General features: G+C 31.0%; 1 protein-coding gene across 1 annotated transcript in view; it reads left to right on the top strand.

Annotated features, from left to right (window-relative positions):
* Window positions 1-15,025: 15,025 nt before the first annotated feature.
* LOC125067158 (homeotic protein antennapedia-like) overlaps window positions 15,026-27,446 on the top strand; it is a 162,931-nt gene continuing 150,510 nt past the window's right edge. Inside the window, exon 1 of the mRNA XM_047675548.1 lies at window positions 15,026-15,361. The gene's annotated coding sequence lies outside the window, so the exon portion shown is untranslated. The remainder of the gene's footprint in view (window positions 15,362-27,446) is intronic.

Below are 27,446 nucleotides of genomic sequence, written 5' to 3'. Positions count from 1 at the left end.
AGTGTCTTAATCCTTATATACGTCCACTCTTAATTCTAATTATCGTAATAAATTACGCTTATTTTAGATTCAAAAATATCAATACTAGAATAAATATGAATATCATCAATGTTACCATTCATCTAAATCCACTTAATAACCAGAAGGCGTTATGGAACGTATCTTGAAGCGATTCCTTACGCAATACTAACATTCATAATGTATGTATGTGCAAAGGTCTGTATGGTATTTTCCCGTCTTATGTAGGTTCTTTTTTTCAGCTATAAAGCATTGTTGGCTGCTTTATTCCTTGATTTATAAGAGACGTTGGAAAGACAAATAGCTGGATTGTGTTCCAAATTTTTAAAGCCACATTTCGTTTCGCGCACACTCGCACCCCCACTGTAATACGTTAGCTGATCTGATTAGTCTTGGTCCTTGCAGGCATATATATGACCTACTCATATATTATAACGTATTATATATGTATATACGAAGAAATTTACCATTTATTATGCATTTATATTGATTCGTTTTCATGTAACTACGAAATTATTAAAATGAATACCTACCCGGTTGAAAATAAAATATTTTCAACAATAATGTAAATAAATACCTAAATCAAATATTAAGAAATTCAAGTATCAAAATAGTTTGATTCAGTAATAAAGTATTACTTAGAAACCCCTTATTAAAATGTGTTTTTCCAGAGACTTCTCGCTGCTTAGCCGAAGCGCCACCTATCGGCCTGTTAGAGAGATTTAATGGGAAATTCTCTCATTTCTATCGGTTTTACAGCGAGATTTATAACCGCTTCGGAACTTTTTCCATACAATTCAGCTTTCGCGGATTTATGCTAGACTTGTAATTGCTCTCGGTTAACATAATGTCAATATCAGAAATACATTTGTAGAAATATTTATAATGAAATTATATATTACAAATAAAATACTAATATTTTAAAGATTAGTAACTTTTTTTGCCTTGCGGTAGTATTTGATAAATTATAGTTAAATTATAACTAATATTGCCGGTTAAAAAACAAAAAAAAAAAAAATGTTTGTAAAACAGATGAGAAAAAAGTACCTACTGAACTAATTTGCCTTTCCCTCTTTGTATAGATGACGCATAAATCACAACTCATCACATTAGTTTGAACTAATTAATTAATGTGTATTTATACACATTAATGTGTATTGGTATTGTATGGAAAAGATAAATTTTATTGAAACAATTTTCCCAATAAAATGATCTTCGTTCTATAATTATGCTCGTTAACTACTATTTAGTTGAAGTTTTACATTTTAAAATATAAATTATTTAGAGCGAATTAGGTAAGATTGAGTTCCATCACCATATCTACATATATAGGTATCAATAAGAAACTTACGTTGAAGCTTTTTAATTCGAGCAAGTGCAAAAGATTTCAAATGCTTTGTTTTAAGTTCCTAATTCATCTCATACTCGATGTTAAAGGAAAACCTCATGAGCAAAAAGCTAAGTCTGCATCTGCGTTATATCATTCCAGCAGCGTGTTGAACTACTCTCTATTCTTTTCCGTAATAAGCCCAGCAGCTGTGCATTAATAGGATGTTACTAAATTTTATCTATTTACCAAATAACTATTCTATATAGTCTTTCTTGAAATGGTACTAATAAAAATCCATACATATAATGCATATATTTTTTTAATTTCTAAGAGGGCAAGTGAAAGTGATTTTAAGTAATGCACTTGCAAAGTGAAGCGTAGAGCCTTCTATTACGCTTAGGATACACTGACAGGTAAATTAGATTACGTCGGGAGCAACGTGTCTCCTGCTTATTTAATCTAAGCTTGGTTTATAATGACTTCTTGCGGTACAAGAATATCTATTACCGTAATCAAATATGAATCATTAAATCTTATAACAAAAACAAATTTGTTTGTAAAAAACATAAATAAAATTAATCACTTTGACGTTTTTTTTTGTTTATTATATCTAAACGAACTGTAATCATTTTATTATAAAACTGAATTAAAGGTTTTTTAAAGGAGTAATAAAATATAATTGTTGAGTAACAAACTACACTTAAAGTTCTTACAGTGAAGCAAATAGCAAAAGAACTCTATCTTCAAATATCTTCGGAGATCTTCAATCAAACTAACCAATTGAAAGTGAACACTTAACTGCGATCGCGACTTAATTTTTACCCCATAAAAGCGCCCCACGAATCGCGATACGGTATGGAAATTCGCCTCCCGTTGTCGGCAATATTCGACAATATTCGGGCGAACGTGCGTCCCGCGCTAAATTGCCTATTTATTCTTAACTTCATATATTACTTTACGCGTGTTGTCTGCGCAAAGCAATATTTATTGTTTGACCGTTATTGCGTCAAATGACGTATTGGTTGTACGTATAGCCGTGTAGGTTAAGGATGGTATACGCGTGACGTATACGTTTTTAGGCAACGATTCTTGTAAGTGGCGATACTGGCGTGTCAAAGAAAACCGGTAGATGTCGCTCAAAGTTTTGAGCCTTTTATCCAATTTTTTATTCCAAGTTGTATTTTTTTTCCTATCGTGTTCGCGAACGAATGATAAAATCAGCACAATAGAAAGACTTTTTATTGATAGATGAATAAAGTAACAAGTACATAGGTATTTTCATTATTCTTCATATCGTCTTTCGGCGATATTCGCTTATTTCAATATCGGAGAAAATAGAAAAAGATATGTTAAAGAATTTAAGAATGAGTTATAGAGTAATGAATATAATCAGATAGCGATATTACAGAAAAAAATAAGCTTATTTCCCATTTATAATATCAACATACCTAGTAGATTAGATTACCTATAGCATCAGTTCTCCTATTCAAGAATGAAAGTCTCTCTCGGAAATAATATAATAACGATTCCTGTCATTATAATGGTTCCTTCCACTTAGGAGTATAATAGTGATTTTTGTATTAAATACTTTCCTAACGTCTGTAGGGGAGTAATGAATGCTTGTTATTTATGAGCCGCAGACTGGCAGACGATAGATAACGTCCCACCCAATATCATATCGCCATTACATTCGGTTACTGAATGAGTTATGCGAGTTCTGTTACTGTAAGTGTGTTATTTCAGGTTTTAATGCCGATTTTGTTTTGTTTTAATCATGTACCAAGAAAGTAAAATTAAAATAACACCCTGTATATATCCCACTGCTGGACGAGGGCCTTCAGTCCTTTCAAGGACCAGGTTCTAAAAATTCAATCCACTATGTTGCTCTAATACAAGTAGGATATGGCAGAATTTCTAACGACACACGCCAAATTTATTTACAAAAGATAGAAAAAATTAAAAAAAAACGCGATTTGCTTGTTCTTTTAGGTGACTGGTCCACCTTGGCTCTATCCTCCGGTTTCATATATGCACCCATGTGAATAGAACTAGTGAATTCACCAAGTTCTCAAAAACTCAGTACTTCTCAGAACCTATTGAAACATTTGCGAGAAGTTTCTTTATTTACGAATTCTGATAATTTAGACAAAATATACAGACGTGGATCTGAAATACAGGTTAATTTTAAGGAAAACTGTCAAAAAGATTAATTAAATGGTTGAAAAAAAAACACAGTCAATAAAACTGCGTGTTTTCAATTCTGAGATGCATTTATCCTACAATTGGGCCGAGTGGCGTAAATTAATGTTCAATTCTTTAACAGCATGGAATACTGCTCTGGACTGCTCGCTGGCCAGCAATGCTTGCAAACTATTATTTTACTTTCAAAAATTCTAAGATTTAACTTTATGAATACAATAGAACATACAGTTAATAAAAGTTTTCAGATATTCATGACTCTATAAATGAAATTGATACTTACGTAATAAAGAAACGATATACATTATTACTGTAAAAAAGAAAAACACCCATTTTACGCTTCGGCGAGAGAATAGGAATAAGTTGACAGGGACTTCGTCTCTGAATTATGTTTCTCAAGATAAACGACGTGGGCGAAATGAAGTCGCGACCCCCCAACCCCCTCCTCCCTCCACGAAGGCAGAGGACATAAATTTTGAAGAAAAATCCGCGACGGTTTCGCTCCGAACGTGTGATTTGGATTATTAATTGAAGTCGTTGCTGTTAAAGTTTTATTTGATTCAAGTACTTTGTATCTAATTTGTATAAACATAGCGACACATCATTAATTACTAAGAAGGAAAACATAATTCATATCGTTCTTTATAATCTCGACCTCAGCTGTTTTACTTATGATGATAAAATACATGAATTGAGATCATGAAAAAGTTATTAATAAGTATAATAAGACTCATAGAACGAGTCGATTGATATTTTTTTATAAGTATAATAATCATGTAATGATTTATTATATTTTATTGGACTCAAGTGAATAAAAGCGTAACTAAAACCAGTCGATAAAAATCATCTGAAACACGAACTCGTTTATTAAACGCGGAAATTCTTATAAAGAAATAAAAGTCGTATAGCGTCCGAGTTCACCCAATAAACATCCATTGAACAGCTATTATATATGGAAACTGATAAATATTTCACACATGACTTTTATATAGGACGTCAAACAACTAATAATCGTGTCGTTCGACCGAAACTTCGTCAATCACTTCATCCTTTTATATCCAATGGGCCTTTTTACTGTTTTTCTTACATTAATAATGGCGGCTATCTTCAGAAACGAATCTTCGCTGACCTGTATTATTGTCATAGGGAAATTTACAGCGTTCATTTATTTGCCAATGTCCCCTCTTATTTTCCGTTCGAGGCCAATCCGATAGATGCTACTGTTGAAAATTTTTCGTAAGCAGCAATACGTCTTGTCGCGAGCCCTATCTTTGGGCGAACATTCGACGGCCGCCCCTATAAGAGGCTCATAGAGTAGCGGTGGTACTTAGATGTGACAAACTATTTAATTAAGTCTACGCAAATTTAGTCATTTTTTAAAACATGTTTAAATTTTTTACCTTCATTTAAGTGCAACCTGCACTTAAAGATTAAAGATTGATCATATTTTTATATGTGATTGTGACATTAGCACTTTATGTTCATTCATTATTTAGAAATGTTGCCATTTAAACAACAATTTGGCAAGTTTTAACTCATTATTATTTTTATACAACTTGCTTTATAATTAACAAAGGAGCGTATTTATTTAGCTTCTTAGTAGCATAGCTAAATTTAAAAAAAATATATTATAAAGATAAAGTTTTTAGGTATATAAAGTTATTAGAAACAAAACATTTAAGTAAACATATAAAAATTAAAGGAATCTTAATGAGGTAAATACTATATTTAATTAATTCATTCTAGAAGATTCGTCTATAATTTGCCTACGCTTTATTTCGTCCCCCCTCTCCGAACCGCACCCTCCGATCTCCCGACGTAGCTAAAACCACTTGTGCCAATTTTCTCAGGGACTTCTTCCACTTAACTTGAGCTCCTACACCTACCGACCTCGATGATGTATCTCAATCCGAAAGAGTAACGAAAAGTATTTTATGTTAACGAGGATAAGATTCAATTTTGCTCGCATAAAATCATGGCTATTGGACCTATGTTGCTCTGTATTGGATACTCGGATATAAGTTTATAGGTTCTATAATTTTTTCTTTGGTCTCTACATTGTAATGAGATTATTTAAGGAATAGCTCTTAGCAAATATAGTCAATTAAATTAATATTCTGAAAAAAAGTTGGAAGTCATGTTTAAACGAATAAATAATTAAAATCATCTCTAAATTAACATGATATGTATTTTAAATGCAATAATTATTAGCATCGCTGCTACGGGCACTTATTTCAATGTAAACAAGCTACACCGAAGCAAATTTCCATAATTCTTATTCTTAGATCAAACATGTGTTTAAATGTCGACAGAAGATCTCGTAAATTAAATAAAAAACACATTATGTATTTTTAAAATGTTGGATACATCACAATGAATCAACGAACCGTATCAAAAAACGAAGTATCACAAACTCGAAAGAGGAACTCGGTCGAAAAAAAACTGACTCATCCGCGATCATTATCCACGGTCCTTTTATTTCTTGTCACATGTAGGTAAATTATTTCTTAGCGTCATAACTCTGGGTCCCGACCTAAGGCCACGGCCACACTGAGTCCAATAAATCTCGCCTGTCGGGATCAGGTGACACCACCTTCTTTATGTTTTTTCCCAAGCCGTTTTACGGAAAAGATAAAAATCTTTACATATTTTGACGCTGCTTTACGGGGCTTATTCTCAAATTACGCGCGTCCATTACGTAATACTCAGAATCATTTTTGAAGAGGCAGATTAAGGCTGTGGTTACGAGAACAGAATATTTTTTTAATTATTTCGTAGTAACTCGCTTCGAGTTATTTAAGTAAGTTTTTTATCTCACGTAGAAAAATGTTAATAGATTTATGCTGCTTAAAATATGTTTTAGGTTACAGGATGTAAAGAACAGATAGAGTGGTAGGCACAGTATCTGTAAGAGTGAAAACGTAAATGAAACAATCTCACTGTGTTAAAAGAATGTTGCGACACATTGAAGGCACTGACATTCATATTTAGTTGTTGTCCTAACAATGAAATCCTTAGTGCGTGGATTTACAAAAACGACCTTATACTAAGGTAATAAAGCAGAAATTTCGATATCTGTTTAGACTAAATAAAACTTAGTCCACGCAAAGTGACACATCGCTCCCATCAATCGCGGTGTTTGCTTAAAACCGTCCTAAACGAAACGGCAAAGGTTACAGAAAATACGATCTGGTCAGAGAAAAATTTGTGCTCTTTTCCATTGCCCTGGACCGACGACTGGCGTCAAAGAATTACTGCGAACACGAGCGATGTATAAAACATTAGTAGATACAGAAAAGTACCGGAGCGTACTGACTGGCGTCTATGTACCGTACACCGCACTGGGCAAAACGAAAATATATTACTTTTCCGAAGATTTAGGAGTGTTTGGACCGAACAATAATGTCCGGCTTTTGTGGAAAAAGATAGATGGCGATGCATAGGTTACATGGAGCGGAGTTCTCCTTTTGTGAACGAATGAAACTTTAGCTTGGTTTGCTATGTTAGCGTTATTAATAATATTTACGAGTGTGTTACGTCTTGTATTCAAAAGGATAAAAATATTCTCACATTTTCTTGCAACTTGTGTACGCTAAAATTTATACAAATATAAGTCTTAATATGGCTGTAAAATAAATATAAAGTATTATATGAATAATTTAAATATCTACTGGTAATAATTTACTGTCAAATGTCGTCCGGTTAATTTGAATATCGTTGCGTAAAAAATTGCCTCTAAAACAAGCTCATATCACAACATCCGATGTGAATAAATCTTTATTTTTTTTACCGATATGCCTACAGGGTGTTTAAGTTATACTTTAATAATTCAATACATCGCTGAATTTTATTAATAGCCTATTAGAATGCCCGAAGCGGCAATAGTTTTTCTTTTAATGTGAAGACGTTTTCGATGTCAAGTAATTTATGCGTAAATAGGTAGATAAAACTAAAACAAACTCTTATTGCAAATCTTCAATTATAGCTTAGTCTAGAAATATTCACACAGGCCTTTGTAAGGTTAAGAGACACACAAGAAAAACACTTTGATTAATTGCTTCGTACAATTTCCATTATAATGGATTGATTGATCCCAAGGCTAAATCTCTAATGACTTTATACACAAAACATTGACTTTTTTTTCTTTTTAATAAGCCGTATATTTTCCCATACTAATATCTCGGTATCAAACTTCACACCTTTTTTTCTACAGTTATCGACACTTTAATGACGTGTTTATGTGTGAGAAAGAGACAGGGATAATGAGTAGATCATTCGTTTAGCTTTCCATCGAAGGAACGCATGCGCATCGTGACTTGAAGTGGAATCACTTATTAGTGAACAGGGCCGGGGTAGGACACTTGTAGTATATTAATCTGCATATTAACTCCATACTGTCTCTTTTGTTATATGGAATACCATGCCACCGTATTGGAAACGGTTTTCCATATGAATATAGAACGGAAAGTAAATTGATGGCTCGTGCGAGGTCTATAGAATTGGCATAGTAAGAAATATTTTCTCTTGATGATTTTCTAAGTCAAAAAACAACTATTATACCTATGTGTGAGTTTACAAGTATAATAAATTAAGATTGTGTATTTATGATATTGATGAAAAATAATTCATTGTTTGTTGGATAGATTAAATTTGTCGAATTGTTTTGTATATGAATGCCTGGGGAGTTACTTGATCCAATCGAAATTAAAATAAAATCTTTGTACGTTTATCCTTAAATTTAAACGTTTTGAGTAGACTCTTATTATATCCATTCGAAGCGTGAATGGGTAGTTAATAAGTAAATCATAATTAATTTTAAATAGAATAGAACTGAACTTTGACGAGACCGTTCGTATCAAATACTCAAGCACTACTGATATTTAAAGTGTTTTTTTTTAATCAAACTTGTATTTGGTGAAATCATTTTGAGAACCCGACAAAAATACTCATACCAATATGCAATCCGCAACCAAGAGCATGTAAGTTAGCAGGTTCGACTCTGAACTATACTTTCATCTCAACTATATTTAATTTTTCTTTCATACCTCGCTTTTCAAAGATAAAATTATATATTTTATGGTAAAGTTTATTATTTTTTATTTATAATTGCATACTAGTATGACAGGTGAAATTTGTGCACAGCCACAAACAGCTCAGTTCCGATACAGTCGGTCGAAACTCGAAACCAACAATATACTTAGAAGTATTAAACACCCACATCGATAAAATAATACCCAATAAATTAGTTCTTTAAAGATATTTAATTCAATGACTCATTCCAATCTCCTACATCTGTAATTCAATTGACTATTCATATACCCATTTAATTGAAGTATTAACAATACTTTACATGTAGAGTCGCCTTTGTATGAAAAGTAATGCATATAAATTTTTTATTTATATCTTAGTAGTATTTGGGCATATTTATTCCAGTTTAGGGATAGGGTTTGGTACAAGCCCATCTGGGTAGGTATCACCCACTCATCATATATTCTAGCACCAAGTAGTCTTCGAAGAGTGAGCGAGCCAGTACCCATAGGCACAAGGCACATTTTCCAAGATTGGTGGTGCGTTGGTGAAGCAAGGAACTATTAAAATTTCTTACGACGCAATGTCTGTGGACAGTGGTGACAACTTACCATCAAGTGGCCCATTTGCAAAAAAGGTAGTTATTTTTTTGCAAACTTGGATTTTTGAAACATTGTACCAAAAAAGTATTTCTATAACTGTATGTTTGCCTACTTCAATATTCATATTCAGTAGAAGTGTACCTATCTATAAACTTTACCTATATTTCGGTACAAACGTACCTATATATTATTATAAAGTTTTTTAATAATTACATTATCTGTATATAACCAAAGATATGAGTTTCATAGTATTCATCGCTTGATCTTCTCCTATCTCATATAAAATAAATATAAAAACTTATACAATAAATAGCAGATTATATAAGCCTAACTCTTCCAGTAGTTGAACATTTCATCCTACATCTACGTGCATAAGTCATTTAACTAGAAACTGAATTTGGTGTGAAGTGGGCCTTTAATTTATTGGATTAAGGGCTGTTCCCGCTAAGTCGCCACCTGTAGAACCTCGCTTCAATGACTTTAATAAAGTAAGGAGTACCAGTCAACACAAGTAATTATGATAGCTACTGACTGTAAAAAGATATTAAGATAAGACTCGTAAATGTGTTTTAGTTAGTAATGGCTCTTGTAATTACTTCCCGATTAGTTTGGGTTGATTTAGTACTTTAAAAAAAACACCGTATTTTTGATAAAGATAATATACCTCCATTTTTAATTAAATTTATTACATTCTACCATCATTATCGACGAAAGACCGAATAGAAAAAATTAAATCAACACTAAACTCGATCGACAAGATAAAGAAACGACTTAAAAATTGAATATTTTTAATTACTATTTTAAATTATTTATTTATTTTCATAGTTGCTAGCTCCGCTACCACGGCGCCATGCTCGCGACTGCCGTACCCTCTCCACGCTGCACGCGCTCCCCGCCCATAAACATGTCACTTCAGGCCGCATGCCGCGATTTACGACTTCTCACTCTAACTCGCCCATAACTCTGCCAAACAAAAGGGAAAGCTATACGCTCAACAGTCCCAAGCGGATAGTTCAATTTACACACACAGATGTAATGAAATGAGCTAGTATGCGACTTAAAGCGCGTGTATATCGTTATTTTTCAGATGAAACTCCACTTTTTAAAGCAATTTTATAATTTCACAGATTGTAGAAGTAATGTAGAATAGAAATTATTTATAATTGTATGAAGTTTATATTAATGTATTTATTTATTAGTGAATTTTGCTGGAGTTGGTTCTAATAAATTTGCATATTCTGTAGAAACCTTGTCCTCGGTGTATCAGCAGGTCCGTTACGTTAAAGTTAACCGTCGGCAAAGAGTGTAATATTTTCATCCCTCTCCAACTCGCAATTCCCAGATCGTAAATCTCGAAATGGCCGCATGTAGGTTACACACGCCATCCGCGCGATTTGAGAGGGAGCACATAAACTATAGTTTTCTCTGTTTTATTGCCTGTTTTACTGCGCGATAAAGGAGACGAGAGTATATCGTTAAAATCAGCTGTTTAGGGTATGCTTCAAACGTGCTCAGGAATGTGGCGAACGAAATGTACTGTGCAATGACATGAAAGATGCTCTACTTAGATGTATTTTATTTTATTAAAACAAGAACTTATAACTCAAATCAAATTAACGTTTTTTCATATCATAAAAAACATACATGAGATACAAGTTACATTTAATTAGCAACAAATTCAATTTAATTTAATGTAAACCAAATATTAAGATTCAAGGATAGGTGCGAACTTACAAGTTCAGACTTCCAAGACACATTTGGTAAAGTTCCTCATAATCGTAATCTTTACGTGTAACTAAAGAGAAAATTAAAAAAAATAATTGTTAATTTTTACTAAATAAGGCTTTTAAAATATCTTGTAAGTACCGAAATTGTAGGTTTGTTTTAAAGTAGGTAGTTTTAAATTAGGGATCATGACAATTGATATTAAGTTGAATTGAAAATAAGTTTCAAATAAAAAAAAACATATATGTACCTACTTACATTTGAGTTTTTAAAACAGATAGAACAATGGCATTGAACTACAGAGGTAAGATAGGCTGAAGTTTACCTTTACTTTTAAAGCTAGACACATAGAAATTGGTTATAATAAGGATATTAATTTTTTTCGTTAGTAAAAATTCTAGCAAGAGAGGGTAAAATAAAAGTTGCATCTTGGATAGGATTACTATTTGTTTTATTGTTAAGGTCATGCATCGTCATTATGCATTTGTTATACGACAAAGTATAAAATAGAGCTTCAACTTTTTAGAGAATTATATATCTGGACTTTTCCTATTTCTGGAGGTATCGTCACTTAAACAAACTTATTATAAGGCTATTTTTGCTTCAACACTTGTATTCGATAGATGAAATTCTTGATACAAATAGTATAATACATAATTATTAGAGAGATAATACTTATATCATACTCTCTTGCAGTGCTTGGATTGGTGAATGGATTAATGCTATAAGCTCTTTAATTATAGAGCTTAAAACTAAAAGTGATAAAATACCAAAGATACATAACAAATACATTAAAATTCACACTCTTATTCAATGCTCAATTGATGGTGTTGCAGCATTTTAACAAATCGCGTTATAATCTTCTTAAGATGCAGCGTTTTCCACAAGATTTTACCTAAGTATATGATCAGTGATCATAGTTAACGATGCCCTACTGGGCATCGTTGTACCTATAGTACCTTCCTACGAATATGAGGTCAAAATATATATATTGTGGTAGTGTATCTGTCTATAATTAACTTAAACAAAAACCTGAGAAACTTATTTCGAAAAATCGGCAATAAAAGATTTTAAGGGACCTATTTTTGCATAAATACTTAGTTTTTTAACTTTATTGTTATATAATAAAAGTATACTAAACACAGTGTTGGTGTAGTGAATTGGTAAATTTGAGATGTGACATGAAGCACCTGGTCTATATTTTCAATATAATGTACCATAAAATCATTGGACGGATGTTTAATAAATACACCAGTATCATTTTGAAAATATCCAGTGTTTGAGATTTTCTCTTCGGTTATTATTATAATCTACAAATGAATGTACTAAAAGAATAATTGTTAAAATATTTGTTTTATTTGTAAAATATTAAATATTTGTCACAAGAGTAATCTAACGGATGGGTAAATAATGATGAGTTTTCATAAACAATACGCTTATACATCTGATGTTAACAAAACTGTTAATTCATGTTTGTCCTACGTACAAATGAGAAATAAAACTAACGACTGCACAAATATTTTTATGCAAGTTTTATTTGATAATCATTATTTTTCGACACTCCTAGTCCAAAGTTTAGTTTTGTATCCAATGTTTACATTCAGAAACATTAAAGGTACTTGGTTACTTATTTCCAATGGCTTGGAAAAAAATAGATACATCAGACCTGAGTATACCCAGCGATAGGAACTCACCGAGATTGTTGCTTATATCTAATATTTATTGCTTACTTAAAAGTTATTAGTAAAAATATTTTATATGCAACGGTCAGTCAGTTATTACACCATTGTTTTCTTAATCTTTAACACACAAAATATTCCAACATAATAATTTGATTAAAAAAAAATATACACTTAATTAGGAGGAAATATTAATCATCAATAATTAAAAGTAGCAAGCCAAGTACTTTATTACTACGACTTTCAAAATATTGTAAAATAAAACAAATAATCATGATCATAACACACATAAAACTTTATTACAAAGTTTTAAATTTCGATAACACCAATCAAATTTATATAATTCAAAAGTATATGCAAACTATTTACACCATAAGGTATGACACAACATCGCTGCGACAGTGACAGATGAGACTGACGCTCATCTCAACGCATCCACATTGGTGGGGATAAGAAGATGGCGCCCAAAAATAACGCTCTCATTGGTGGACTCAACTTATTGCCTAAACCTTTAGTAATAATATTGTATTTGTACAGGTATCAAATATTTTTACCTACTGCTGACTTAAATTTGGATAAAAAAAAGTATAAGGTAACAATTTTCACAAAATACATATTACCTAAATTAAATCTAGCATTTTTTTTAAATTTAGTATTATGATTATATTTTTGAATTTGGGCACTTTTTATTTTAATGTTTTTTTACTTAGCCATATTTTTGTTTTTTTTATTATTAATACGTTATTCATGAGAATTGACGAATTTATTATCATGATATTATGGATTGGTAATAAAATCTCCAGATATAGCAGGTCTTATATAAGTTATTACCAATTAATTGATTCAATAAGAAAAATAAAATAAACTAAATCTAGTTAAATAAACCTAATTCCAAAGATTCATATTCACACTTAATTTAAATTAAATATCTTTGTCTTGAATAACAAGTTCAATAACTTTTAACCAATTTGAATAAAATTATAAATAAACGATACCTATTTATATTTTTATTCAAATTTAGCAGTTTTATAAAAATATGCAATACTGTGCAATTGTTGTAATTTGCAATCTATTAATTATTTCCTTGGTTTAATTAGTCACATTTCAATAAATTGTTTAATCAATTAAAAACCGAAGATATAAAAAACAGTACCTTTTTGTGATACAAAAAATCAATAGGTACTTATAAAATTTTGAATTTGAAATATCTAACGTAAGGTCTTAATAAAAACATAAATTATTTCTTGTACATATCTTGTACATTGTTCTTGTACATTATATATTTATAATTATGATAATATATTTTATTCGATATTATTTTATTTACATTTACTGAAATGTAAATAAAATAATATCGATATAGTTTATAAAAAACTTACTAAAACACGTTATAATAAACTAAAAAGCAAAAATTATCTTTAAATAGATTTCCTACCTACTCGTATTTATGAATGTAATTACAGTAAATATAGTATCGGCTTCTTTTGTACTGGTAATATGTTTTTGTATCGGTTGTCTTATAGTATTTATCGCTAGTAATTTGTATAGTGGTTATAATAATATATACTTATACCAGTGATTGTATATGGATACATTAAGTACTGTAACGCGTATAGTATCGCGGACTTTTCTTTTAATTATAGTAATGTCATTGGGTTTCACTTCATGTGCAAAATGACAAATTACTCGAAAGTGCAAAGTTTGGTTAAAATTCGGCGCTATTACTCCATTACAAATATGTACATATATCTAACATCATGTAAAGCATATAATATGAATGAGTTTTATAAATGGCTTTTTTTAACTTAATTTATCATTATGGCTTACTGGAAAAGGTACAATTAACATAATTACAATTCCAATATTTTTATATTGTATCAAGCACGTGCATGCGCATGCGCATCATATTTTTGCTACTTTTCGCGAATGAACGGAGTACAAGAGAAAGCCTGGATAAATGTGTAAATTATATCTTATATATTGTGATCATAAATTCAATGATATTATTTGTGCAGTTGAACTTATTAGGCATTTATTAATTGCTTATTTCTGTTTCGAAGTAGGTAATTTATTTCAGTTTTTACTTAAAATGAATACCCAAGTTAAATTTAATCTACATTTCAGATCATACTTTGAAATCACCAAATCATTTGATATATATATTTTTTCAAGTAGAGCAACTTGCTTGTCGCGCGTTATGCTATCAACGTCTGGTGCATCGAACGATACACCAAGAAACTTTACGACGCCGCACTTGCTCGGATCGGCCGTGCTACGGGCGACCACGGCCGATACAATTCTATCGCGCGCTTCGAACGGACCGTTCAATTAATCGCTCCGATTAACGTTGTCTCTCGGACATCAATGGTGTCGGATTAACGGAGGGTGGTGGTGTCCTTTTCTGTTGGTCGCAGATTTAGTGCGGCGCCGCGGCGTGCGGCGTCGCTTGGCGGGGGGTGCGGCGTCGCTCGTAAAGCATCGGTCGGCACACTCTACTGACGCGCGCCTTGGCGACTACGCGTTGCGTAACACACCGCGCCATAAACAACACGACGTGCTCGCCTCCGCACCTGACGGTCGCTCGCACCGCTTACCCACGTGCGTCCGACACATTACGTATTGCGCTCATGCCCTGTCTAAAACGCTGACACGTGACTTGACGAGTGAAACTCTCGGAACTCTTTTATTCGGTAGAACTGTGAGTTTTGTGAAGAAGTTTTTACCAAGCGGGATGCCGCGACCCCGTTTGCCGACGGCGAACGGCGGCCGCTCCGCTTAAGGTGAGTTTATTGCCGATTTATAGCTCCCAACTTTACCCGCTTGGGAGTAAAGGGTCCGAAACAAGTTTTGTTTACTAAACAAACTTATCCACGGCGACGGTTCGCCGTATGATGATGTTTGGTAATGATTGTAATCGCCTATTAAATTCAATGCGTTAGCAATAAATAGCCCTACACTAATGGCGGAAGCGTTTACGATGCATTAAAAGTAGCGATTTTTCTTTTGCTATCATAACGATATTAGGAAATTGGATAATACTTGTATGAGTATTTTAATAATTAATATACTTGTAGGTTTTAATTAAAATCATCAATTAATATAAAAACGTAATAGATTTAGAACTCATCGTATCATTACTGCAAGTCGTTAATCCAGTTTATAAATAAGTTTAGAAGTTAAACAATCCAATAAAATGAACCTACTCTAAAGTAATAAATAGAACCGCCCGCTGTTAAAGTAATCGAATAACAGTATGTTTAGGAAACAGCTTACAGTTTGTAAATACAATCTTATATTGATTTAATTGATAATTTTCATAACGCTTGAGCACACCGAAACATAAATATTGCATTTTAAATTATTCATAAACAAATAAGGTTATAAGTAAAATTAAAAAAAAAAACTCTTTTGAAATGTAATACGGGCTTCTAATGGGAGTTCATCATGAAAAGTTCCAACTAACTTGGGGTAATAGATAATTGCTCAAATTATATGAATGCATAAGCAAGGTACTTATTTCCTTGGCATAAGGTACAAAATAGAATATTCACCTTTTCCAACCATGTTATGTAGATTTCATTTGCTTCAAAATTTCAATCCTTATCATTTAATTACTTTAGAATGATTTCAAAGTTACCTATACATTATCATCTTACAGTAGCAATTAAAAATACACATAATTACTGTAGATGCGTTAAAACCAAATAACTACTTTATATCGGTTACATACAGTTCAGTTTCGTTTGTATTCAAAAACAAATTCATTACTCTTAAGTACTTTCATAAGTAAAAGGTATTGGTTAAGAATCTATTAAAAAGGTTTGATAAGAAGTATATACATATATCCAATTGGGAAGATGATATAGACCTTATCGAGTTTCTACAAACATTAAATACTTAGATAAAAAAAATAATTGCTTTTGGAATGTCATTGATAAGGAATTGGTGTATAGGTATGTCAAATGAAATAGACATCCAAGTTTTTATTAATGAAGTACAATGGGCATACTTATATTCGTTGTAATTATAATAACATAAATCTTGAAAACATATTTTATGTAACATTACAATGTCAGTAATAAAGTCGGGAATGTCTGTAGGTATTTGGTAATATGAAGTAATTAGTAATCAAAAATTGTAGTAAGTTTGTAGAACTAGTAAAAACAATTCGTTAGTAATACAAAAAAGGTTGTATATTATTTAGTCAAGTTTGTACCTTATTAGGTATTTATTTGCAAAATGTGTTTAAAAATATTGTTAATATTTACAATAATAACTTAATGGCGCTATTTCTAATATTTAGTTCTCTTTCTATAATTACAGTTATAATAAGTAAATTATTATCACACGTTTTTATCAAGCTCTTTGTTTTCTTTTGAATTATTATTGTACTTTATGAGTTGTATCAGAACAGCAAAGTGTTTGCTAAGTATATTTAATATTTTTTAGACATCATTTGTTTTGAATAAATTTTGATCCATGATATGTTTTAGCCTTTTTCTGATAAAATTGAACGTTCCAAATTTATCCGATTTGCGTTTTTTTTTACCTATAATGACTCTTTCCAAGACTAGATACCTAAATGCAATTATGCTTTGAAGTTTAAGGCTTCGATTGTTTGCTTTGAGAAAGAAAAAAAATGATCATCTTTTAAGTGTATCTTGTTTTTGTTAATTATATCTTTAAACTTACACTAAGTATTAAAGATCCAATAAATAAATTCTTTATATATTATATATGACCTCAAACTCAGACTCTTATATTATTTATTAAATAATAATTAATACATTACATTTATCTTCTGAAGATTGAATGTAATCATGTATAACACTTGCAGAAAAAAAAACTAATTTTATAAATACTGTGCCGTTTTTTTTTAAATATCTAATACATAATACCTACCATAAATAAGTTTTTATAATCTAGAGAAGAACTATTTATTTAATTTATCAAATATCTCTACAATATTTTTGTGAACTTTTGAAGCCAACCTCATTAGTCAGTGTTAAGTTCCAGTAATATTTTTTCAAGAGTTCATCCGTTATTTCTATCATAAAACAGACGAATGAGATAGATATATAAATAAAATGACTTTCTTACTTGTAAACTGAAATTAAAAAAAATAAATATAATTAATTTTAGCTAATACTTTAAAGTTATAATAGAACTATATCTCAATTACATTAGAATAGGTATTATGTAGTTAGTTTTGAGCTAGAAGTAAGTATTGTTGTATTGTTTTGGAGATAGAATTGTCAATACGGTATTTTTTTAATTTTTAATAGGAACAGTTAACACACATATCTAGTATATATGTAGTATGAAGGTATGATGTCATGAACATACAATGTACCTACTCACCTAGGTGTCATTTTTAATTATTTTTTTTTTTATAATGAGAGTAGTTTGATTTAAAAACGTATGTATGAAATATGTTCCAAATGAAATATTCTTGGAGGAAATTGGACATCAGAAATATGAAAAAAAAATTTTACATAATTCGAAAGATAAAAAATTTAATCATCACTGTTACTTCTTCCCACACATCGTTAAGAAAATTATCACAAGCATTGTGCCAACACGTTTGAAAGTGTCAATCTAATTTAGTGCCAGCTCGCAATGAATCGTGTAAAACAAGTTGAAATGTAGACACATTATTTTTATAAACGGATTTAAGACAAAAACGTGAATAGGCCAGTTTATCAAGCCCATCATTCCTTGACCGAACTTCCTCAAGACTAGTTAAAAAACTAGTTCATGGTGTTTCGACGACTGCGCGAGCGCAATTCTCTCTTTGAAATTCTGCGCATGCGTATAGCCATATTCGTCTTATTTCACATCACCTCTGTTAGATCTCAATCTCAGCTTATTATTCAGTGTCGCTTCTTACTATAGTATTTGTAAATTCAACTGTTGAAGAAGTCAATTTTAAGGTTGAAATATAATTTGTAACGGTTATTGTGCGGTTAACAGCACTTGGTTTTATATAAAATCAAAATGCAAAACTATGTGGAAAAATAAAACTCGAAATACACTTGAATGACGTGGTATTTAGTTAAGTATTGCGTGCATCTATACCATTCATCGGTTTATTCCGCTTAAGTACGTATTTCGCTAAGCGAGTTTTATATAAAAAATAAAACTTTTACTATTAAACGTATTATTAAAAAATGATTAATGTGCGACTTCTTTTGAATAAATATGATTGATGTTTTACATTGAAAATAGAGACTTTATTCGGGTAATAAATCTTTAAATGTTTTATTCAAGTTTTCTTAATATAATTAGTTAATTTGAAAAAAAAAAAAGAAAAATAAAAACTTTTTTAATAAGCCACATAGTTTTGCGTTAAATGTAGAATAGTTAACTATTCTACATAGTAATAACTACAGTAGATAAATATAATAGATATCATGAAATTGTCTTGGAACCAATAAATTATCATCCTAATAAGTTAATGAGTGATTCCAACAATTCTTACTTTTTATGTTCGGTCCCAAGTGCCAATGATGCCGGTTGGCAGTCGTTATTACCGTATAAGTCCACAAGAGCATCTGCCTATAGCGAATTTGATTAAAATTCATGTTTGTTTATCGTATATTCATTTTAAATGGGAAACACACCATTTAGATGCGGCAAATTGTAGAATAACCTTTTTTAATGATTAATTGTAAAGATTTTCTTCAAACGAAACAAAGGAATATCTTTTTCAACATAACTAGAATACTATTACCAATAATCAACTTCCTGATTTTTTTAAAAGAAATGATACGGACATACCCACATACGTAAAGGCATGGTAAGACGCCAATAAATTAAAGACAAACAGGAATGTCTATAAATAAAGCAACTTTGTACTGTTAAATCGAGCGCCGTATGCAGCTCACGTGCGGCAACTCATCGCTATCGAATTTTTAATTTCGACAAAAAAATCGATTCGAAGCGTCAAACATGCGCACAAACAGGTGAACGTCTTACCTCCCGCGGTACTCGTAAAAAAATCAATGGTTAAAAATGCAAGCATCGCCTCACGATCATATCTACTTGAAACACGTCGCGGGAGACAAATTGCACTCACATCAAACGTCACCGATCGTCCCCGTGCCGGACGGAATAAGCAAATAGCCGATTGTTTAGATCGAAGTAGCATATTACGGGGATTCCGTCCCACCGGTCCGGCAACAAAACGCAAATTGGCTTATCGCTAGAAACCGTGAGGAACCGTAAACCGGACCGTAAAGCACCGCACTTCAGCTTTAAATCCGCATAATTATCCTATAGGCTATAAATTGTACGGTGTGGGTGCACGCGTCGTTTGTATTCTCATTGGTGCCTTGTATGTTACAACATCATTGAATCGTTTATACTATAATGGAAATTTTTCAAATTATTATTATAAAACGAAGTAATATATGAAAACGAATTATAACTTATTTATTTAAATAATTACTAATTACAATCCACTTTTTAAAACAGTACTCAATAAATATTTATATTCCAATATCTTTAGCCCTTCAAAACACAAGATTATAACAATAATAAAAAATTAAACATTTTATGAGGCTTATATGTCATACTGATTGCATTAAAATAAATTTGAATAGTTTAGTTTATAAACATAAGTATGTATTTGGTAAGCTCAAATCTATCTTGTCCATATTTTTGTCTATGATTTAAAGATGTTTTGACCTCAGTTCGATAATGAATGAGCCGGTCGTAAACGCCGGAGTCAAGAGAACATTAATGTCAATAAAAAAGCCATAAACTCTATTAGCCATCATAAACTCGCCGCATCTGTTCAATAACTCGTTTCGCGTACAAAGTGTTAATTATTCGATTATTGTAATATCGATAATACGACAAATCGATGTATTTGCTTCGGTATTACTCATAAAAAAATCAATATGCATTCGTTTACAACTAATTTATTTTATCTATTGTGAATTAATTGTTTTGAAATATCACTCTATTTTAAAATGAAATAATACTAAGAATTTGCAAGCTTCATTTTTTTTTCGTACGATCCCTAAGAGCAGTAAATTCTCTTGTCGAATGATAGTATTTTAAGATAAAGAACACGGAAACGAACTTTTGTAATGAACCTCACAAATAGAGCCATAAATAAACGCAAGGTGCTATAATGTTACTTTGGCCACAATTCTTCAAAATATTATCGACGCATAAATTCATTGTACAATTGATTACCATAATAATTCGTTACCTGTAAGCAGGTGAATTGTTTAAAATTGACAATGCCTGCGTCGATTTGTGCAACACATTCTTTTACCACGGGACACTTCTATTGTTGTACGTTCTTTACTTTTTTACGACTTAACGGACCTTCGAGAGAAAATTGTAAATATAACGGCTCAGTTGATTTTGCATCTTTGCATTGTTCAACTTTATAACACAAAAGCTTACATTTTGCCGTTTTTTGTCGGTCGCTGTTAGACATTGCTGTATTTTGTTTAATAATTCGTTACTGTTATCTAATTTCTGAACACATGTTTTGAGATTTTTATTGTTTTAAATTAGAATATATATTATTTAACTGTTCTCAATTGCTTCTGTGCGATTTCATGTTTCTATTCATGTTATTTTTTTTTCTTTTCTTTGACCTTTGTTTCGATGAATGATACTTGTTTTAAACGTCTTTACAATGACTAGAAATGTTAATGTTTACATTTTCAACAATAAGTAAAGAAACTAAAACGTTTTTTTTTAAACGTATTAAATATTTCAAAAATATAAGATAATGTAAATTTATAAAAAAAATCGTTTAAATTGTTTGTCTAATTTCGTTAAGCCCTGAAGGGTGGCTCGGTACTTTCTTATTATTTATACATAAGAAACTTTGTCGGTCCGTCGAAGGAGTGTGGTGGTGCGGCTCGAAAATTGTAATATTTCAAAATTACTCAAGAGTCGCGTTCGCTTGAATAATGCGATAACTTTGTGAGGGCTGCCTCACCCCGTGCGTGCCTCCCGGCTTTGAACTTCTGTTCCCGAGTTTGATCAAAATATACTCTCAAAAGTTGATTCGTTTAATTAAAGACATTGTATATTCCTCTAAGACACACAGAAACGGTTATAGCTAACTAAATGACGATTCAATAGTTTTTTTTCACTAAGTTACTGGCGAATATTTATTTTTCTTTAGTTATATGTAGTATTTTTGAATTAGTAAGTAAGTACCTACCAACTGATCAGTAGATTGTTTAATTTATAATAATAGAACATATTAAATATCTATTTAAACCGACTAAGATGATAGAGTAGTAATACCTATAATATTTCAATAAATACCTCAATTTCTTAAAATATATTTTCCGTTGAAGTCTCGCAGAGTTTTCATATGACCCACGGACATTCGAAGAAAGCATACCGCGACCGAACCGTTAAAATCCTAACTGATTCAGTCGGTATAAACGTATGGTTTATTATGGCTATATAGTTCCTGGAGGCCGCACGTGCTTGCAGCCATGTGACAAACCGGTCTTAAGTAAGCCTAGTAACCTCCAAACGACTTACGTGAGCCATAGTGATTCCTCAATTCACTTTTAGTCGCCCTTATTGTGCGCTTGTGGGAAACTAAAAATCGTGTGAAAATTTTATCGCATGTCCATATAATTGTACCTCAATGAAAATACGGTTAGTGCGTATAGCCGTACTAATAGTTACCGTAATTTTACAGTAAGTGTATGATTATAATGATTACTTTAAAAATACTTTCCTTATAAATATTTAAAGTTGTTTATTTTTTTAATTGAAATGTTAATATCAATGTGTCACGGGACTAATCTGTTTCGCATCTTAAGTACATATATATTTATATCATACATATATAATTGCTAAGCTTATAAATGTTACCTAAAATATTGTTATCTCTTAGCTTCAGAAATATGACTTAAATGTAACAATTTCAATAAACGTTTCTGAAACTAATAACAACGGATATATTTCACATAATCCGAAACAGAAATTCGCAATTATCACAGAACATTATGCAAAAATTTGTTAAGTCATATCTAACCTACTTCTGCATTTGTAGAATTATTATATTAAATCGTAATCGGGTTTATGAAACAAAGCTATATATCAGAAATGGTATTCTAGACAAGTAACCAACTTAAATATTTTATCTTATATCTCATGTGGTCCTACAAAGTTAGGTATGATTCATCTAGAAAATCCCAATGTCTTTGTTTTAGTTTATTTCCATTACGTTTTGATTTATTATACCCATGAATCATATATTTACATACATGTAATATTAAAACTGTATTTTAAATGTGTCTAAATGTTTTATGTTTAAAATATTGGTTCAAGAATTTTTATCTTCAATGAAATAAAAACAAACATGAAATAAAATATGACAATTCAGTTATTCATATAAGGAGACATAATATTTTAAATATATATATATTTTTACATCAAGTATTCATGATGACATTTTAAATGAAATAATTAAAAAATATATATCGCTTTAACCTAGCAATTATTACAAGATTACGACAAGTGTGTGCATAATTAAAAAAAAAAAAACAGAATCAAGAATCAACGAACACGGTACAATTAAAATAAATAAATAATTAAGGTTCACTACACACTCACTGGCTTGAGCCAATAACTCGCGTTAACGTATTTTATTCTCGCATATTAAATAGTTCTTGAGTTCAGTTACAACTGGAGCGGAACCTGTACCGACTAGCATTGTCTTATTGTTGCTTCGGTTTTAAAACACGCGAATTATGACACGATTATTATGAAATTGTAATTACTATTAAAACATAACGTGTAACGCTATCACAAATAACGATGATTAACTAAACTTAACAGTTGAAACTCTTTCTGTATTGCTGCATTTATTTTTTGTTTAAATTGGATGACCGACTATAAAAGAAAACTTAAATATAAGTACGTAGTGAAAATAAAACGTGTACACTTTTATAATTGTTTAATATAATTTATTTTATAGTATTGTCATAATAAAATTGGTACGAAGCTTAATATAAACAATTATTCACAATTATTTGCTTACATCAATTTAATCATTTAGCATGAACAAAAAAATTACCTAATAATTAATGTCGACTAATTGTCATGTAATAGATACGGTTTAATCAAGCGGTATAAGCCGTTCAGCCTACGTTTATTTGCAAATTATATTGATTATTTCAAGTCATATTCTGGAATATAATTATGACAATGACAATTTTTTATTAACCCCTGAGACAATGTGGGCCACGAGCCAAGGCCCAGTGCTGATTATCTTATTTTTAACTTTCTAAAAAGATTCCTAAATATGTGCCCCCAACGCAGGCGTTTGTATAAATTCAAACGGGTATGTTCATAAAACTATTGTTCTAAGGGTATAGCAGTTCATGGCACTTAAAAACAGTATAAATAAACATATGTTAATAACATCAATGTTGAAAATCCTCTTGAGGATATAGTTACTTATAGTATCATAAATTCAAGCTAACAATATTAGATGAAAGTTTTAAATCCACACGCGACTGACTTCTTGTATAAGCCGTATCTTTAATTGAATATTCTCGTAAGTCGACTGTAACCGCACCTTCAAGTTCGTTCTCAAAACTTGAAGTATTCCCAACTCCAAGAATTCCTAGAACTTGCCTCGTCTCGTTACAACGCTCGCCGCAAAACCTCTTCTTATTTATGCTCCTACTTTATTCCATTTGCGGGCAACTTCCAGTTCTGTAGCTGAAATTTTTAAGTATAGTGTGTGATATGAAGTTTCTTTTGATTTTATAATTCACGCGTTATATAAGCTTGCCTACCTTAGACTGTCCAGTTTCAAAACTGAGTAACTATCAAGGAATTACTTACCCGTCTAGATTAGTAAGCATGTCCAGTATTGAAAGAAATGGTGTAAAATAACAATAAAACCGTTCTAAAATGATTGTTCTAAGTTTTAGAATTTTTCAGACCACATTTTAAGTTGCAGTTAGAGCAAAAATACATAAATTATTTTTATTTAATCGATATTCATTATTGTATTACGCAATAAAAAAAATAATAGCATGTAATTTTATAAGCGTCGATTAAAAGAAATCCATGATTGCACTGGGATAATATGCACTACTTCACTAATTATAACTACTTCTGTGCTCAAAGTTTTTTTAAAGATATCAATGATTCGTTCGATAACTATATGAAGAACAAGCAAGTGCATGCCATTATAAGATTGGATTCCCCTAGAACCTTGAACATACACGCAACAAGTAATCCATAATAAAAACTACAAGTTAGTCAAGAATAATTCTCATAACAAAGTCCTATTTTTTGCAAAGTTGATTTGATTCTTCGTAATAGAAAGAAAGCGAGGATAAAAAATTGTGTTTACGGAAACCAATAAATACGGTTACGGCGGCGTAAATAATTGGGTAAATTTTTTTAATACGCTGTCTTACGTCAGTCACACCTAGGAATCATAGCTGGTTCCGTTCACGATAACGACATGAGTGGAAATGTTATATCAAAATCACATTTGATATACCATATCCAATTAAAATAAAAAAAAGTGTACACCGCTTTCTAGAATTCGATACACGCAATTGAAAGGTGTCGGAAAAACGCTGGCAATTCTATGAAAATGCATCGCAGCGAAGAAACCTGCCGTGGAATACCATGTGATGTTCGTCAATAAACAATATCGATAATAATTCGTTTCAATGGAATTTAATCTTTGTCAGTATTGGTTTAATGTGCAATTTGTATTGGTTGACAAATGGCTCTTATGTTATTATATTATGTTACCTTAATTGTTTCCACTTTTTGTGCGTGCAAGGTGCGGATATAGGTATCTACCACTTTACCAGGCATGTATAAACGCGTCTATCCAATTTATTATTATAGGTGGTCTAGCACGTATAGATCTGTTTTTATACTTTTCTCGTATACGCGGTGTAGGTACTATCCGCATTAATATTTATGAGAGAATTTAATTTAATAAAGTTTACGGTAAAATGTACATTGTTCGCGATTACTATCAAAACCAAAAGTAATGTTTGGCATGTTAAAAATACGAAAAAGTTTTAACTTGTTTTTAAACAAAAAATCACTGAAGCGTAAAGCAATGCATTTATAATTTGAATATGTTTTATATAGAAATTGCAAAAAACCGACGGCTTTAACATTGCGCTTAACCGTTACAAAGTAATTGACTTATTTTTTGTTATTTCTAATTATAAACGCTAATTAAATCTGTTTGAGCGATAGTCGCTTGTTTTTTATTTTCATTGTACGTAACTTTGAAAAGGAACACTTTGGTAATAAACATTTTCTTAAATATAAATCTGAATATATCTAGACGTACCTATTAATTTAGTTATCAGAATTCAAATTTCAAGAAGATTTCAAAACGTAATAAGATTTATATACGAACTATAAAATGTACATCATTATCTACTTTAACCTTTGTTAAATTTACGTCAGTAGAAGTGTAAACCTACGTCATTTGTATTTTTTTACATAAAATCTACAAGCGTTAGATGTAATTATATTCATATATTTCGTAAATAGTTAAGAATACGATTTTTTTTTCTGTATTTAACATTAGCGGATACTATGAATGTTAACATCATAACAGTTTATCCGATAATGACACTTATCTTTTAAGATATAGAACCCATATACAGCCAAGTAAAGTAAAAGATTTGTAAAATTAAATATAGGTGTATAAATTGAATTGAAAAATAAAAGTTACTAAAATTATTATTGAGAGAGGCAGTAGGAAATGTTTACTTTTACAATAGTAACATTTAGATGGATTTGTATTTTTTTTAATCATTCTTGATGTCGGTATGAAGCGATACCAAACGTTGAAGTTTAACTGTTGCACAGATGTATTCGTTTTTTTTTGGACGTAAGTGTGGTCAACCCTTAAATATGTTTCCACATTATTTCACATCAGTTCTTTGTAAAAATATTCTCAAATTCCTTTGACTAATAAATTGTCACTAACCTTCACAATATCGCCTGCTTCTAACACAACTGTGCGAAAAAAGACTTTTTTAGTGATGTGACTCCTTAAACGATTATATATATATATATATTCTTTATTGCACTTAAAAAGACATTACAGAAAATAACAAAATAGAGAAAACATAAGCAAAGGCGGACTTATCTCTAAAAGAGATCTCTTCCAGTCAACCTATGGAGGTGAGTGATAAGAGTCAATCAGCGGGCAATGTAGTGCATCATTGCTTATAAAAAAAAAAAATATTTATATAAATACACATTCATACACATATATATATATAAATATATACACCAATACACACATATATATATATATATATATATATAATATACATAGATACACACATATTAATATCAAAGTTTATGATGAAGGGTAAACTTGTGTCAGGAAATGCTGTCTTAATCGTTTTTTAAATATATCAATAGTAGTACTGTCCTGTATGTATTTAGGAAGTTTGTTCCATAGTAGCGGAGCTCGTACTGTGAACGACTGAAGTCGAAATTTGCTGTTACTCCGAGGCACATCGAGCATCGTAGTGATGCAAGAACGCCTGGAGCGGGTTGAAGGAGGAAGCAGGTTGAGGCGGGAGCTGAGGTATTCAGGAATATTAGGGTTATTTGTACGTTTTATATATTCAGTCTACAAAGTATAAAATTATTTTCAATTAACCACGTTGTAGGTAATTCACAACCCGCGGCTCGGACACCTTAGACATTTATTGTTCAGAACTTTAATAAAAAAAAAAGCTATCACTACCTATTATACATAGCAGTCGTATAGCACTATTTATCTTATAAATGATATGTCTTTGATGTAATATACTCTAAATTAATCTCTTTAATTAATTGTTATTAGATTTA

The sequence above is a fragment of the Vanessa atalanta genome, chromosome 11 (assembly GCF_905147765.1).
Source record: "Vanessa atalanta chromosome 11, ilVanAtal1.2, whole genome shotgun sequence".
NCBI lineage: Eukaryota > Metazoa > Arthropoda > Insecta > Lepidoptera > Nymphalidae > Vanessa > Vanessa atalanta.
This window is presented reverse-complemented; position numbering and strand designations above follow the sequence as displayed.